Genomic DNA, 18,330 nt, shown 5'->3' with positions numbered 1-18,330 from the left:
CCCAGAAAATACACAGGTCTATATTGGAGAAAACATGTCATAAAAGGTTTGGAGAAACTAATTAAAATCTATACTTGCCATTTATGAGAGAAAACTGATGTCATGGTTTTTAGTATTGACACAGATTTCCAGGCCAATTCAGAATGATTAAATTTCATTAACATTGATTTTTATATAGGTTTAGCATGTAATCAGGTTCTTTGCCTTGTAAACAGCCATAGTTGTGACTCAAATTTTATTAAATAGTATTCAAGTTTTATTATTCACAGATAAATACATATACTTTTTTCAGTAAATATAATTTGCAATCAATTATATTATAGTCAAATTACCAGAAATGTTTCTCTAGTTTAGAGTTCCGGTTTGTGGATTTTGTTCAAGCTTGAATTCTTCTAAGATTGCAATTCATTACTTTTGATATCTGTCCAATAAAACTCTCACACACCAAATGACCTATGTTTGTGCTTTCTATCCAAGAAGAAGTACAATAAAAACAGACTAAAGGAAATGTTGCAAGAATAATTCTGCAATTTGTCTTGCTTTGAGTGATAAAAATGTTCAATGTCTTCATCTGTAGCAGGATATCCCCAGCTGAGTGAGATGACGAATTACATATTTGACTGAAAAATGAGGGACTGGCAACACACAGTTGTCTATCTGCAGAAACTGATTTGCATGTGGAATGGAGACTTCCTAGAATGAAGTTTTTGCATGTGAGAAATTTCAGAACATAAACTAGTAATGAGAGAGAGAGAGAGAGAGAGAGAGAGAGAGAGAGAGAGAGAGAGAGAGAGAGAGAGAGAGAGAGAGAGAGAGATCCTTTAGAAAGGTAGGTATTATGACTCCTGTGTAGTCCCTTTTTTAAGTACTATGGAAATAATTGGAATGTATATAGATGAAGAGCTATTTTAGTGGCAAATCAAGACAATAGATTATTCAATATTGGTGTGAAAAGATCTCAGGAATTTGGAAGTAGAATGCAACCTTGAGGAAACTGCTATACCCAGCAGTGCAGTAGAGAACCTGTGGAAATTGATGTGTGTGTGTGTGTGTGTGTGTGTGTGTGTGTGTGTGTGTGTGTTTGTATACAAATAAGAAAGTCCTTGAGCCTGCTGGCGTGGCTCAGTGGTTGAGCATCCACCTATGAGCCAGGAGGTCATGGCTCTATTCCCAGTCGGGGCACATGCCCAGGATGCAGGCTTGATCCCTGGTGAGAGGCATGCAGGAGGCAGCAGATCAATGATTCTCTTATCACACTGATGTTTCTATCTCTCTCTCCCTCTCCCTTCCTTTCTGAAATCAATTAAAAAATATATTTACATTGGTTGCGGGCATATCCCTGATGTGGGGTGTGTGGGAGGCAGCTGGTTGGTGTTTCTCTCTCATCGACATTTCTGGCTCTCTATCTCTCTCCTTTCCTCTCTGTAAAAAATCAATAATATATATAAAGAAAAGAAAATCCTTGAGATCTCTAGAGATATCTGGCAAAGTGTAATTTTGCAACATTCATTTAAAACTGAGAATGCAAAATATGATTCATTACTTCTATTATGATCTTACTGTGTCCAAAAGTTGTCTAAATCTGTAAAATTTGGATTTTACTTCTTACCATTTTGATATATTTGAATCTGTTTTCAGGGTTTGGCATTTCATCCCCTTCCAACTATTCTTTCTTTCTTTCTTTCTTTCTTTCTTTCTTTCTTTCTTTCTTTCTTTCTTTCTTTCTTTCTTTCTTTTTAATAAAAAGAGGCCAGTGCATTCTATTAATTTTAGCTATATATGTGAGTAAATTTTTAAGCTTTTTCTACTTTTTAGAAAATCTCACATAAGCTTTTAAGATAATCATATTGGAAGATAATTGACTTGTTTAACTTAAAGACCTTTTAAAATTTGATAGACTGGTATCCCAGGTTACTTTTGCATCCAGGAGAGATCAAAATTCATCTTTTACAACTGAATTAATTCACCAAACATTTATTAACACAAATAAGTAAATTATATAACAATTAAAAGTGTGTTGCAAATTAATTAAGATAAACTTGTTTCAGTAAATGCTCTGCTACTAGGCCGCTGATTAAAATAAAGGTGAAAAGATAGATTCAAAGTTTCTGAAACTAAAAAATAAGAAAATAAATGTTGCTAAGGGAATAATGTGTTAAAGTTAAAATTATTTGAGAGAAAGATTAAAGTTGATGATTCAGGAGATAGCAATGGCAATTTAAGAAACATTTATATTTTAGATTCTGTACACATTATTTAATACAATCACTCCTCTGTGTTTGTGGATTTCACATCTAGGAATTCAACTGATGACAAATTAAAAATATTTGTAGGGGAAAAAACACACACAGATATTTTCAAAAGCAAAATGTGAATTTCTCACACATTGATGTGTGGACACACCCTGCTTATGTGCAAGTATAGTTATCTGCAAATACTACACCATTTTACATTATAAGGAACTTGAGCATCTGAGGATTTGGGTATTCCTGGGGGTTTTGGAATCAAACTCCCATGGATAACTGAGGGACAATAATGTTAATTACCATTATTAACATTTTAATTATAATGCTATAACTATTCATACATATATCCATATATTTATAGTCATACATATAATTATGTATGAAATTGGTCATTTTTGACGTTAAATCCTATCTAATAAAAAAGTAACATGAAAAGTAACCATCACTCCACTACATCCACAAGCCACTCCCACAGGCCACACCCAGCAGCCAATCAGAAGTGAGTATGCAAATAAATCAAACCAAGATGGCTGTGGCCACGGAGAGTAGGAGGAAGGCTTGGGTTTCCCTGGCAATGGAGGAAGCCAAGCTTTCCACCTGCCCTTGCCAGCCTATGCTTCTACTCAAGGCTACAAAGTTTCAATGATATAAAATAAATAAATCCAAATAGAAATGGCTGCAGTGACAGATCTGGAAAGAGCAGTAGGCTAGGATTTCCCCCGGTGATGGAGGAAGCCAGGCTTCTGAAGCCCTGGCACGTCTTGGTCTCCGCTCCATGCTACAAAGTTTCAATTATAGAAGATACATAAATCCCAACAGAAATGGCTTCCACCACAGAGCAAGCAGGAAGCTTGGCTTTGCTCCAGGCTATAAAGTTTCAGTTGTAGAAAATAAATAAATCTCAGATACCAGGGCCTCCACTTGGGTCACCAGGGAGCATGCCCAGTCTGCAAACCACCACATGCCCCTCACCCAGGCTGCTCACATCCCAAGGGAACCTCCACCCTGATCTGGGACACCTTTCAGGGCAAACCAGCTGACCCCCACCCATGCACCAGGCCTTTATCTTATCTAATAAAAGAGTAAGATGAAAATTGGCCATCACTTCAACACACAAGATGGCTACCCCCATGTGGTCAAAGATCCTGCCCTTATGTGGACACAAGATGGCCACCACAAGATGGCCAGCAGGGGTAGGCAGTTGGGAGGGACTAGGCCTGCAAGGGAGGACAGTTGAGGGGGACCAGGCCTGCAGTGGAGAGCAGTTGGAGGCAATCAACCCTGCAGAAGAGGGCAGTTAGGGGTGAACAGGCCGACAAAGGAGGGAAGTTGGGGGCAAACAGGCTGGCTGGGGAGCAGTTAGACATCAATCAGGCTGGCATGGGAGTGGTTAGGGGGTGATCAGGCTGGAAGGCAGGTGAGAAGTTGGGAACCAGCAGTCCTAGATTGTGAGAGGGATGTCCAACTGCCTATTTAGGCTCGGTCATGGTAGGATTGGGCCTAAATGGGCAGTCAGACATCTCTTGAAGGGCCCCAGATTTGAAAGGGTTCAGGCTGGGGTAAGGGACACCCCCCTTCTTGCATGGATTTTGTGCACCTGGCCTCTAGTAATTTAATAATTACTACTCATTATTGATAGACTTGGATTTCAATCCATATTTTAATAACTGTGAAGCCTGTATACTCTTAAACCTCAAGTTTTCCTACCTCTTATGATGATAGTTTAATGTTTGAATGTAGCAGAAATCAGATATAATGAGCATGATTTGGAGGGGGGGAGGAAGAGAGAGAAAGGAATTGAAGATTCAAAGAGTTGTGTGGGGAAGGACATGTCCATGAGAATGAGGTCAAGCAGGAACAGGAATGAATCTCAGGAAAACCAAGATGTGGAAAGGCCTGGGCAAAGCCTAGGAAAGGCACTTTTCTCTTCACTGTTTATGATCAAACTCTTCAAAATGTCTGATGTAAATGTGAGGTGGGTACCTAAAAGTGCATAAGTGATGAGTGTGTATTTAAGCTGGGCAGAGTTCTGTATTTCAACACAGGAGAAGTATTCTAATAAGAAAGTGAAGTCCTAGTTCAATTACAATGACACTATTTTGGATGCTAAAATTTGCACTGGACTGTCTGGATATGAAAAATTAGATTTTTTTTTAATTCCCCATAAAATAAACCTGAGGAATAAAATATATTTGAGAGTTACTAGTTTAAGTGAAAAAAAATAATTTTGATAGACTAAAATATTGACCTGAGGTTAATACCAACAATCATTTCTGGAGTCTCCAAGAACATCACAGAAGTAAATGGCAGGGCTAGAACAAAAACACAATTTTTTTAATCCATGTCTCCTTTTCCTACTTCAATTTAAATTAATTGCTCAAAGTTTTTATCACATTTCCTTTCATAGTTATATTTCTGTAACACTTTGTGAATCAATTGTATTTGCTTTAACATTTCTACTTCAAAGTATGCCCAATTCTAAGTTTGTATTGTCAGGTACTTTATTATTATAATTGTAAAGGTGCTCCTTTTAAAGTGACATTCTCTGTTCCCAAGTAATCTCAGTTTCTCTTTAACCCATTTACCCTCCTCCAAAAGGCAGGTTCTCCAGGGGCCCTAAGATTGATCAGACTGTGTCCTAATAGGCCAATTAGCTCAGGTTTTGATCACACAAAAGAAGCCCAAGAAAGATCAGCCTTCTCCTTCTGGAAACTTCACTCTTGGGATCTCTATTAGAAGGATTCTTTATATTTATTGCCTTATTTTTTAAAAGCATTTAGCAATTTTTGAAGGAAAGAATGTTAATGTCCAAGGTACTAGCACTAACATTCTTTTATAATTCACTGAGATAATTTTTAAAATACTAAGAAAAAATATGGACAATAAATCTTACATAGGAACATTGGGACTAAATCTAAGCTCTTTTATTTTTTTGAAAGCTGAGGTTAAGACTTTTTTCAGAGTGGGAGCCATTGACTTTTAAATTACTTTCTGGTTTTGATTTTATAAAATATTATTCTTATGGCTTTCAAAATCATGTCTAATGATATGTAGCTGACAGTTGCATAATATAGCAGTTAGAAATGTGGGCAATGTGTATAAAAAAGACATATGTTATTGTCCAGAGCTACCAGATAACTTAAACCATTACATGTTTCACAGATACTCATTCATCATCTTTTCTCCCCTGGGGTTTGAAGATAAGTTTTTCAAGTCAATTATACTATGAGAATTTAACCTACATTTTACATCCTTCTAAAGGAGTTAAGAAAGTTGATTTTTTTGCCCATCTCTTCACCAATCAGAAAGGCAAGAATTTGCCTGATATACTCTCAGAGTGACAAATGAAAGCAAAAGAAATTACTCTGTGAACTCTTTTTGTGGCCTCCTTTACAACAGGACCACTTTGCATCAATTTAGGATAAAAGCATAATGATATATTTCCTAATGTGAGGGTGGTGCAGTCTGATAGACACAAACACAGCTAGAAGAAGGCTAGGGCTGCATTGGAACCAAAGGTTCATAGATTTTTGTGGGTGAACACCCATGGAGAAATAACATTCAGACAAAAGAAAAAAAATGGATTATGTCTTTTGATGATTAGCAGTCCTTGCTGGGAATTAGATTTGTTTTCAGCAAAATAAGTGGAAGACAAACTACCCAAGTACTGATTTGTATTCTGATTTCACTGTGACAACCTTCCTGTCACCTTCTATGTTTCCAAGCTCTAAGACATAAATTTTATTTTACTTCAGGATTTATTAATGCCTTAGGTACTGAAGAACATACAGAAACATCATAATGAGAACATTTTTACTTAATACAAAATAATTATTTATTCTATTTATATTAGCTCTAAAGTGTTTAGAAAATTTCTATTGAAATTTTATTTGTCATTAATGGGTATATAGAAGTGGGTGTGCATTCATTTTTTTAAATAATGGGGAGATGTATTGAACATTTACAAATTCAAAACTGTTTAGAATGTGATGTGATAATTCAGAACAAAGGACTTGTGTGCTTGAAATTTACCTGTTATAATGAAATCTACTATTCAAATCTGAAACACTCAATGAAAGTTTTTTTCTATTTAATTTACTTTACCAAAATTTATTTTATAGTTTTTGAAAAGTTGTGGATTTAAAATAGCAAAATCATCAATAGCAACAAATAATGGTAACTATGTGAGATAAGAAATGTGTTAACTAATCTTATTGTAGTAATCATTTTACAATATACTTTAGTGTATGCATATCAAATCACATTGTATGTCTTAAATTTGAATAATGCAATAATCCAACTATATCTTAATATTGCTGGAAAAATGGGGAAAATGTATCTGGGATTGGCATGAAGATAAATGATATATAGAATTAAATGCATTATAAATGTGCTATTGTTGCTGTTAAAATAAATAAAATGACAATCAGTAAAGCAAACAAACAAACAAAACCCAGCATATTTTGCCACAACTCACCCTATCCTGGCTGTGGCCATGTGCATTGGGACCAAGTAGAGACAACAGAACAATAACAGGTTTATTGATTATGGGAAAAGTCTGGAAAATTAACCATATTAGAAAATCCTTTTGCAGTATAACATTTTGTAGATTTGGATTTTTCCAAAAGTAGGCTCTAACAGCATACCATCTAATGTTTAAATTTGTGTTTATTATATAATTAATATGGTATAATTGTAAGAGAATGTTCAGTTGAACTCTTTCAAATGTTAAAGGATGATAGACGAGGAATAAAACTAAAACCACAAAGTATTCAACTACCCACATGCTACAAATTGCTGCCCTTAAAACTTCAGAGACTAACAGAAAATTCCTAAACACTAGTCACCATCACTCAATAGTGCCCCACATAATCAATATGAATCTATAAAAAGACTAAGGAAGAAAATAAAATTTTGAAAATAAAATAGAATTCACTGTGGGAAGGATAGTAATTGAGGGGAAATGCTATTTTTCTGGACAGAAATGTTCTGGTTAAGTTTGGGTAGGAGGATGAGAGCTGTCCTTGGATAACTATTTAAATTATGCCTTAAAAGGGGGGGAAATATGACCTCTGAATTAATAACTCAAGTATATAAGTTAAAATGCAGAAATTGTCAAACCACACCATCACTGAACAAAAGGAGAATTAGAGACCTCTACTAATAGAAAAAATGAAGGGAAATTAGTATACTTATTTTTAAGAGAGTTCCTCAGCATCAGGAAAAGCAAGGGTAAAGCTTAAGATTACCCTAGGAATACCATGAGCATACCCTATGAGGAACCCATTAGTATGATGGCAAAGTAGACTAACTTAGCAGAGTCACATCCCATATCCACAGACAACCAATTATGTGCTAAACCTTCTCTTTATTACTCCTTCCTGCTTTTAACATAGAAAATTTTGCCCATAAAGAAGGTGTGGTGCAGCTCAACTCCATCTAACTACAAATCTAAATTTCTATGAAGGATGAATAGTGAAGACTTTGAATTAGCTATATGATTTGGTGATGCTATTTATTAAAAGTGTGCAAAAAGTTATGGGGTCTGGTGGATGGTCATAAAATAATAAAAAGGGGATTTTGTTGTAACATCATTAAAAGCAACTTAAGTCACTAGTTTATGTTCATGGTCCAAAGAGTTGAATTTTCCCAATAAACCAGGTACACAGGGAACCTTTATCAAAATTTATTACTTTTGGGCCATCCTGATGATCTAACTTGCCTCAACCTTTTTACGACTTAGGGTTTAGGATCTGAAGAAGGGGCCATGCACAAATGAAAATGCTATACAAAAAATATTAATTTAGAAGGCATTGTGGGCCAGGGGTATCTCTTTCATGAAGAGCACACACCGAAACTCTGGCCAATCCACTTTTTATTCAGTTTTAATACACATCTTGTCCTCAGTAACACATAGCAAACAGGTAGCAGACAGACCATCTCAAAGGTCAGTAAAGATCAGTAAAGATTTATTTTGAGGCTATCAGGAAATTGCTTTGGGCCATTGCTGTCTCAACATGGAACAATCAATGCATAGCTTTAGCCCTGTTAAAGCTCAAGGTTCATCAGCCTTCCAGGTTCCTTGATGCACTCTCATGATAGTATTGACAATGGATAGCTTCCTGCTCTTACATACTGTGTTAGAGCTTTGTTCCATTTGTAAGGTTTATGGAGCCAGGATTCAAACCATGCATGAGTCTATTCATTGAAATCCATGAACCTAAATAAAATCAATGTAATCAAACTTTAAAATATTCTCTTTGGTGGCTGAGGTTATTTGAGGTTCTTTTTGGTTCCATAAAAATTTTAGAATATTTTCTCTAGATCTATGAAATATGCTACTTGGTAGCTGCAGAAATCTTGGGAAAGAAGAACTAAGCTGTAAGGATCACAATACAGGATGTCAAACTATACTACAGGCCGTTGCAATAAAAACAATCTGGTGCTAGCATAAGAATGGACATATAGATAAAAGGAATAGAACACAAGGCCCAGAAATAAATCCACACCTCTATGGTTAATGTTTGAAAAATGAGGCAAGAGCAAGTGGAATAAAGATAGTCTATTCAATAAATGGTGTTGGGAAAATTGGACAGGAACATGCAAAAATGAAACTAGACCACAAACCTATACTGTACACAAAAGTAAACTCAAAATGAATAAAATACTTAAATGCAAAACATAAAAATCCTAAAATACATAGGCACAGGGCTGGGACTGGCTCCTCCTGCAGCCTGTGGCTGGCGTGGTTGGCCTGCCTTTCTTAAGTATGGTAAGCAGCCGAAACTGGTGTGGCTCAGTGGATGGAGCATGGGCCTGAAGACTTAAAGGGCTCAGGTTCGAGTCTGGTCAAGGGCATGTACCTTGGTTGTGGGTACATCCCCAGTCGGGGGGGTGCAGGAGGCAGCTGGTCGATGTTTCTCTCTTATCTATGTTTCTAGCTCTCTATATTTCTCCTTCCTCTCTGTAAAAAAATCAATAAAATATATATATTTTTAAAAAGAGTAATATGCAAATTGGCCATACCCCCACTACACCCACAAGCCATGCCCACTAGCCAATCAGGAGTGAGTATTCAAATTAATCCAATCAAGATGTCTGTGGCCACAAAGCAAGCAGGAGGCTTGGGTTTCCCTGGCAATGGAGGAAGCCACTCTTTCCACATACCCTGGTGGGCGCTGGACTCCACTCAAGGCTACAAAGTTTCAATTATAGAAGATAAATGAATCCCAACAAAAATGGCTGCAGCCACTGAGCCAAGCAGGAGGCTTGATTCCACTCTAGGCTACAAAGTTTCAGTTGTAGAAGATAAATAATCCCAGATACCAGGGCCTCCACTTGGGTTGCTGGGGCATGGCCAGCCTGCAAAGCATCACAGCCCCCTCGCCCAGGCCATCTCATGCCCCAAGGGAACCCCCACCCTGATCTGGGACACCCTTCAGGGCAAACCAGCTGGCCCCTACCCATTCACCAGGCCTCTATCTTATCTAATAAAATAGTAAAATGCAAATTGATCATCACTCCAACACATAAGATGGCTGCTCCCATGTGGACACAAGATGGCCACCATAATATGGCCAGCATGGGAGGGCAGTTGGGATGGACCAGGCCTGCAAGAGAAGGCAGTTGGGGGAGATCAAGTCTGCAAGGGATGGCAGTTAGGGGTGACCAGGCTGGCAGACAAGGGAAGTTGGGGGCAACCAGGCCTGCAAGGAAGGGCTGATGGGGCAACCAGACCTGCTGGGGAGGGCAGTTAGGGATGACCAAGCCTGCAGGGTAGAGCAGTTAGGGGAAAACAAGATGGCAGGGGAGCAGTTAGGCATCAATTAGGTTGGCAGGGGAGTAGTTAGGCATGATCAGACTGGCAGGCAGAAGTAGTTAGGGGTAATTAAGAAGGCAGGCAGATGAGCAGTTGGGAGCCAGCAGTCCTGGATTGTGAGAGGAATGTCCTACTGGGAAAGGCCTAAATGAGAAGTCAGACATCCCTCGAGGGGTCCCAGATTGGAGAGGGTGCAGGCTGGGCTTCTGGACACCCTCTCCCCGACCCCATGCATGAATTTCATGCACCGAGCCCCTAGTACACTAATTATTATGAAAGTAAATATAAAATCAAAACATTTAAAAATACCAAAAAATAACAGCATGTAAAATTGTGGTGTACCTATGGATATTTTTTTTCATACCCCTATTCTCACAATTTTATAAAACATAATAAATAATAGCATTAAGTAAACATCTAGTAAAAATGAGCTACTATTCTAGATAGTCTTTATACACTCATTTAGCTCAACACAACAATTCTAAGATGTGGGAGAAACATTATTACCCCTATTTTACTGATAATGTAAATAAGTACTAGAGAAATTATATGACACTTTAAAGAGCATACAGATAATAGTTGGCAAAGCCTCACTTTAAACTTAAAAACTATTATTTCAGGAGTATGAGCTTCAAATTTCATTTTAAAACTGTGCTTAAGGCATCAAGTTTCATATCTGGAAAATTTTAAGAACTGGAAAGGTTCTGAGATTTTACCCTACTAAGCTGTCTAATTAGCTTGCAACAGTTTCATGGCAGAAGACATGAAACAACTGCGTCAGAAACAAAGGACATTTCCTTTTCAATTTTTTATGATTTTATTAATTTTTATTTTATTTTTTAATTTTATATTTAAATTATTATTGAAAGTATTATTTATATATATATATATATATATATATCCTATTATTTCCCCATTGACCCCTGCCCCCTACATCAGGCCTTCACCACCCTATTGTCTGTATTCCATGTGTTCATTGCTTGATCTCTTCCATTTCCCCCCTGACCCCTGCTACCCTCCTCTGCCCTTTCTCTGAGGTTTGACAGTCTATTCCATGATTCTATATCTCTGAGTCTATTTTTCTTTATCAGTTCATGTTGTTCATTAAATTCCACAAATGAGTGAGATCATGTGATACTTATCTTAATATGACTGGCTTATTTCTCTTGCCATAATGCTCTCCAGTTCTAACCAGGCTGTTGCAAAAGGTAATAGTTCTTTCTTTCTTAAAGCTGCATAGCATTCCATTGTATAGATTTACAACAGCTTTGTAATCCACTCATCTGCTGATGAGCACTTAGGCTGTTTCCAAATCTTACCTATTGAAAATTGCACTGCTATGAATTAGTATTTCTGATTTCTTAGTGTATATACCTAGAAATGGGATCACTGGCCGAAACCAGTTTGGCTCAGCTGTAGAGCGTTGGTCTTCGGACTGAAAGGTCCCAGGTTCGATTCCGGTCAGGGGCATGTACATTGGTTGTGGGCACATCCCCGATGAGGGATGTGCAAGAGGCAGCTGGTCAATGATTCTCTCTCATTGATGTTTCTAGCTCTCTATCTCTCTCCCTTCCTCCCTGTAAAAAAAAAAAAAAAATCAATAAAATATATTTAAAAAAAGAAATGGGATCACTGGGTCAAATGGGAGTTCCATTTTTAATTTTTTAGAAAACTCCTTTCTGTTTTCTACAGAGGCTACATCAGCCTGTGTTGCCACCTTTTCTGCACATCCTTGCCAGCACGTGTCATTTGTTTATTTGTTGATGGATAGCCATTTTGATATGTGTGAGATGGTACCTTATTGCCATTTTGATATGCATTTCTTGGATGATTAGTCACCCTAACTCTAACCCTAACCTAACCCTAATCCTAACCCTAACCCTAACTGAGAATTTCTTCATATGCCTTTTGACCTTTGTATGTCCATTTCAGAGGAGTATCAATTTAGGTCCTTTACCCTCTTTTTAATTGGATTACTTGTTTTCTTTTTGTTAAGTTGTATGAGTTCCCTAAGAATTTTGGAGATTAACCCCTTAACGGATGTATCATTGGCAAATATGTTCTGTCATGCAGTGGGCTCTCTTGCTATTTTGTTAATGATGTATTTTGCTGTGCAGAAGCTCTTTATTTTTATATAGTCCCATTGGTTTATTTTTTTCTCAGTTTCCATTGCCCTTGGAAATGCATTGGTAAACATATTGCTGTGAGAGATGTCTGAGATTTTGCTGTCAATGGATTTTTATGCTTTATGCCTTACATTTGAGTATTTTATATATTTTGAGTTTATTTTGGTGGTCTAGTTTAATTTATTTTTGCATGTATCTGTCCAATTTTTTTAAAACCCTTTATTGCCGAAACCGGTTTGGCTCAGTGGTAGAGCGTTGGTCTGTGGACTGAAGGGTCCCGGGTTTGATTCCGGTCAAGGGCATGTAACTTGGTTGCGGGCACATCCCCGGTAGGGGGTGTGCAAGAGGCAGCTGGTCGATGTTTCTCTCTCATCGACGTTTCTAGCTTTCTATCTCTCTCCCTTCCTCTCTGTAAAAAATCAATAAAAATATATTAAAACCTTTTATTGATGAGACCGCTTCACTCCATTGTATGCTCTTGCCTCCTTTGTCAAATATTAATTGAGCATAAATCTTCTATCTCTTTTTACAACTTCCTGTAATTTTCCTAGTGCAGGTTTTTCATTTCTTTGGTTAAGTTTATTCCTAAGTATCTTATTTTTTTGTTGTTGTTGGAATGGTAAATGGGATTTTATTTTTAGTTTCTCTTTCTGAGTGTTCATTATTGTTGTATAAAAATGCCATAGATATCTGGGTATTACTTTTATGCCCTGCTACATTGTCAAATCCATTTATTATATCTAGTAATTTGGGGGGCGTCTTTAGGGTTTTCTATGTACAATATCGTGTTGTTTTGCAAATAATGACAGTTTTATTTTTTCTTTCCAATTTGGATGCCTTTGATTTCTTCTTTTTTTCTAATCACTATGGCTAGCACTTTCAGTACTATGTTGAACAGGAGTGATGAAAGTGGGCATTCCTGTCTCGTTACTGTTCTTATAGGAAATTGTTATAGTTTTTGCCCAATGAATATCATTTTGGCCATAGGTTTATCATATAAGGCTTTTATTATGTTGTGTATAATCCATCTATTCCCACTTTGCTGAGAGTTTTTATCAAAAAAGGGTGTTGGATTTATTTGAATGCTTTATCTGCATCTATTGATATGACCATGTGGTTTTTGTATTGCAATTTGTTAATGTGCATTGATTTTTGTACCAGCCTTGCATCCCCAGAATAAATCCCACTTGGGAATGATGTATGATCTTTCTAATGTATTGCTGGATCTGATTTTGTAGAACTTTGTTGAGGATTTTAGCATCTATGTTCATCAGAGATATTGGCCTATAATTCTCTTTCTTTTCTGTATCTTTATCTGGTTGGAATTAGGGTAATTCTGGCCTCATAGAAAGAGCTTGGAAGTGTTCCTTTCTCTTAAATATTTTTGGAATAGCTTGAGGAGGATGGGTGTTAGTTCTTCTTTGAATGTTTGATAAAACTCTCTTGTGAAGTCATCCAGAACAGGGTTTTTATTTGCTGATATCTATTTATTTATTTATTTATTTATTTATTTATTTATTTATTTATTTTTGTTACTGCTTCAATTTTACCAGCAGTTATCAGCCTATTCAGGTTTTCTGATTCTTCCTGATTGAGTTTTGGGAGATTGTATTTTTCTAGGAATAAGTCGTTTTTTGTTTTTGTTTTTTCAAGGTTGTCCAGTTTGATTCTGTGTATCTCTGTGGAATGAGTTGTTACTTCACCTCTTTCATTTCTGATTTTGTTTTTTGGGTCCTCTCTCTCTGTTTCTTGGTGAGTCTGGCAAGAGGTGCATCAATCAAAGTACATCTTGTTACAGCATTGGAAGAAATTGTAGTAGCAATGACAACAATATTTTTCTTGTATCAGTTTTCTTGTTCCCCAATTTTCACAGGATAATATGAAGAGATTTAGGAAATACCTGCACATTTGATGGATTACTTTATAGAAAAGGAACTTTGTTCTTATACTCAGCAATAAGTGTGCTTATTCTTTGCTCCAGAGAGAGAGAGAAAGTATCTATAATTTCAAAGGTTATAAGCAAACCTATGAGGGATCGGCTATTTAGTCTTTTCACAGCTGTACCCTCCACAAATACCTTGTAAAGGTATTCTGAAACAAACAATATCAGTGCCTCTACTATTTGATATGATGCAGACACATGAGAAATATGGAGAACAATCTTCTAATAAAACCCATTATCAATGGGACTATTATAAAAATGACAAGGACTTAAACTTCTTTACTGAGGATCTTTTTTTTCTTTTTCTTTTTTTGCAATTCACACACACACAAAACTTAATACAACAAAATGTAATTTATACTGTATTGTTTATATTTGTTTTCCACAATTGATCTATCATTGCTTATTTGTCTTTTTAACACATAGAGAACATCACTTTTCCTTAGTGGATAACCAGGCTTTGTACTTTGAAATATATCTGCAGTGATAACTGAAGTTTTCTTCGTTGAAGAAAGACTTCTCTATTTGCATCATAAACTGTGTGATATTTTATATTATGACTTTTATCAGCAGTGCTCAATTTGCTTTATAAATTCAAATAGTCTTTTCTTCCTATTCAATAAAGTTCCATATAAATAACAATCTTAAGATATATTTAGTATAATCATTAATGATTTGGAAGTTGATAGAGACCATGAAAGTCTTATTATTAACTATTTTAATGGAAGCTTATGTTTGATCAGATATTTAAGATATGGATAAATAGAAAAAGTGTTGCAAATAATGGCTTACTATTCAAAGCAAAAGAAAAATAAGGCAAGACTTAAGTTAAGCAAATAGGAACACTCATGAGATAGCATTCACCATCTTTTTTCTTTCTTTCAGAAATTACTTTTATTCTGTTAAAAATTCCTTAAGGAGCTAGCAATTATTCAAAAAGTCAAGAAAACAGATTTATTTCTGTATTAGCCTTGCCTTGATTAGATATATTAATTATACAGAAAACATTTTTCCCTAGAATGGGTTACCAAACATCTAAGAGGCTGAGAACATGTAAGAGCTTCTCAGAGCTTGTCTGACTGCTCCAATAAGCTCACATGACCCAGTTATAAGACAGGGCACATTTTCTTTTCTTTTTTAATTTAAAACTTCACAATAGCTGAAACCAGTTTGGCTCAGTGGTAGAGCGTCGGTCTGCAGACTGAAAGGTCCCAGGTTCGATTCTGATCAAGGGCAAATACATTGGTTGCGAGCACATCCCCGGTAGGGGGTGTGCAAGAGGCAGCTGGTCGATATTTCTCTCTCATCGACATTTCTAGCTCTCTATCCCTCTATCCTCCTCTCTGTAAAAAATCAATAAAATATATTAAAAAAAGAAAAGAAAAAGGAAAAAGGAGACATATGTACTACCATTTAGAAAAACAAAACAAAAAAACTTCACAATAGCATAGATGCTCTTTCCTGCATGCAGCAGTTCAAAGGCTTTGTTAATTTTATAAAAATAAAAAAATAAAAAAGATTGTGGGTTACAAATTCATCAACTTTTATCTTTTTGGACATATATTCAGACACCAACTTTGAGACACTTTCTACACACTTCCATCCACCAAAGGCAGTGGTTTTCCACCACCTCCTGTGAAGAGCCGGAAAGGCAGAGGGGCCATCTCTTCACCAGCAGCAGTAGCAACTCCTACCATCATGCTGACCCTCTCAGCCTTTGTGGCAGGCCTCCAGCGTGGCTCTCCTGGCCCTTACATAGCCAACACACTCAAAGGAGTATCTACTAATCCATCGATCATCTCAACCAGCACTTCCTGGATGGGTTTACTGAAGTCCTGGGGACTGATACATCCACAATTTCCAAACTCATTGGCCCTTGCAAATTTATCTTTATTAATAATGTCCACACCGAGAACATATTTGCAAATAATACCACTGATAAAGGCTTAATCTCCAACATTTACAGACAGCTTATACAACTAAATAAAAGGAAGATGAATGATCCAATTAAAAAATGGGCAAGGGACCTAAATAGAATATTTTCAAAAGAAGACGGAAGGAAGGCCAAAAGGCACATGAAAACATGCTCTAAGTCACTAATTGTTCGAGAGATGCAAATCAAAACAACAATGCGGTACTATCTCACACCTGTCAGAATGGCCAACATCAACAAATCAACAAACGACAAGTGTTGGCGAGGTTGCGGAGAAAAAGGAACCCTCGTGCACTGCTGGTGAGAATGCAGACTGGTGCAACTACTGTGGAGAACAGTGTGGAGTTTCCTCAAAAAACTGAAAATGGAACTCCCATTTGACCCAGTAATCCCACTTCTAGGAATATATCCCAAGAAACTAGAAACACCAATCAGAAAGGATATATGCACCCCTATGTTCATAGCAGCACAATCTACAATAGCCAGAATTTGGAAACAGCCTAGGTGCCTGTCAGCAGATGATTGGATCCAAAAACTATGGTACATCTACACAATGGAATACTATGCTGCCATAAAAAATAAGGAATTCTCATCATTTGCAGCAACCTGGATGGAATTGGAGAACATCATGCTGAGTGAAATAAGCCAATCAATGAAAGAGAAACACCACATGACCTCACTCATTTATGGATAATAAAGAACATTATAAACTGATGAACCAAAAGATAGATATAGAGACAGTAAAGCAACAAGCAGACTGTCAAATTACAGTGGAGAGGGGAGGAAGATCTGGGGGAGATAATAGACCAACCGAAGGACTTGTATACATGCATATAAGTACAACCAATGGACATAAAACTCTGGGGAGGGAGGGTATGTGTGGGAGGAAGGGAAGGGGGCAAAAAAAAATCAATAAAATATATTTAAAAAAAATAATAATAATGTCCACACCAATGATCCGGAATGCACCAGCCACCTTACAGTGCTTGATAACCAACAATCCAGCTGCTCCTAGGCCAAGGATGGCACCAGTAGAGCCAGGCTCCACTTCGCAATGTTCACAGCAGCACCATAGCCAGGGGAAATGATACAATTAGAAGGCAGACTTTATCCAAAGGTGCTAAGGGATCCATTTTAGCAACAGATATTCAGCCACAACTGTGTATTCAGAGAACGTGCTAGTTCTATGTAATGTAAAATTGTCTTTTCTTTGCAAGTAAAGCTGCTAGTGCCATCTGGCATTAATCCTTTTCCTTGAGTGACTCTTACCTTCTGGCAAAGGTTTGTTTTAGAATTTAGCCAAAATTTGCATTCTCCACATTGAGGAATGTAAAGTGGGATGACAGTATCGCCTGCTTTCAGCTTAGTAACTCCTATGCCAACTTTCCTCAGTTCCAGCATCTTTGTGACCCAAGATCAGGGGAAAACTCCCTGCAGGAGCTGCCCCACTCAGTATAGGCTTCAGAGTGGCACACTGCAGGGACAATAATTTTAATTCCAACTTCATGAGCCTTGGGGGGGCCACCTCTACCTCCTCTATGGAGAGAGGCTTAAAGTCTCCCAGGCAACAGCTGCCTTGCACTTGATCACCTGGCTAGCCATGCCTTCCGATGCAGGTCAGCACGTGGGGGCATCGGGGATAGCTGCACAGTCATTACGCATGGGCCTCACTATCTTTTTTTGTTGTTTAATTTTATATGAATTTATTTATGAAAATAAATCACATTATTGTTATCAGAAGAAACCGGTATTCTTATCTTAGTCCCCTTATAAGATCGAATGAGATGATTAAGGCATATAAGGATGTGTTCTAGAAATATGAATGAAATGGTAAATATTTTAAAGTTATTATTTTATTATAAATAAAAAATTTACCCAATTGAAGGTCAATATAGCAGACTCACAGAATATAATGCATAGGGAAACTAACAGACTTTTGAGACTTTTGGCTCAAGTGGTTCACCAACTAGATTGAACATCAGAATCACTATTAGGATTCTGATATAGAAGTTACCTTCCTCAATGTAACACATTTGTGAATTGTCTCTGTTACATGCCTCCACATTATAATCTTTTGGTTTTTTTAGTATATAAACTAGGAACACCAATATTTCACAGACTTTATGTTTCTACATTATGTCTTTATTGTTTGCCATGTTATAAATATACATATATACATACATACATACATACCACCTTATGGGCATGTAGGAAGAACTCATTTACCTAACATTAGCTATGTTATTTTGATTAAATTACTTAAC

General features: G+C 36.9%; 1 protein-coding gene across 12 annotated transcripts in view; it reads left to right on the top strand.

Moving 5' to 3' along the window:
* Positions 1-18,330, top strand: part of ROBO2 (roundabout guidance receptor 2) — a 1,761,697-nt gene that overhangs the window by 410,096 nt on the left and 1,333,271 nt on the right. The window lies entirely within an intron of this gene.

Source organism: Pipistrellus kuhlii, unplaced genomic scaffold (assembly GCF_014108245.1).
Source record: "Pipistrellus kuhlii isolate mPipKuh1 unplaced genomic scaffold, mPipKuh1.p scaffold_m20_p_2, whole genome shotgun sequence".
NCBI lineage: Eukaryota > Metazoa > Chordata > Mammalia > Chiroptera > Vespertilionidae > Pipistrellus > Pipistrellus kuhlii.
This window is presented reverse-complemented; position numbering and strand designations above follow the sequence as displayed.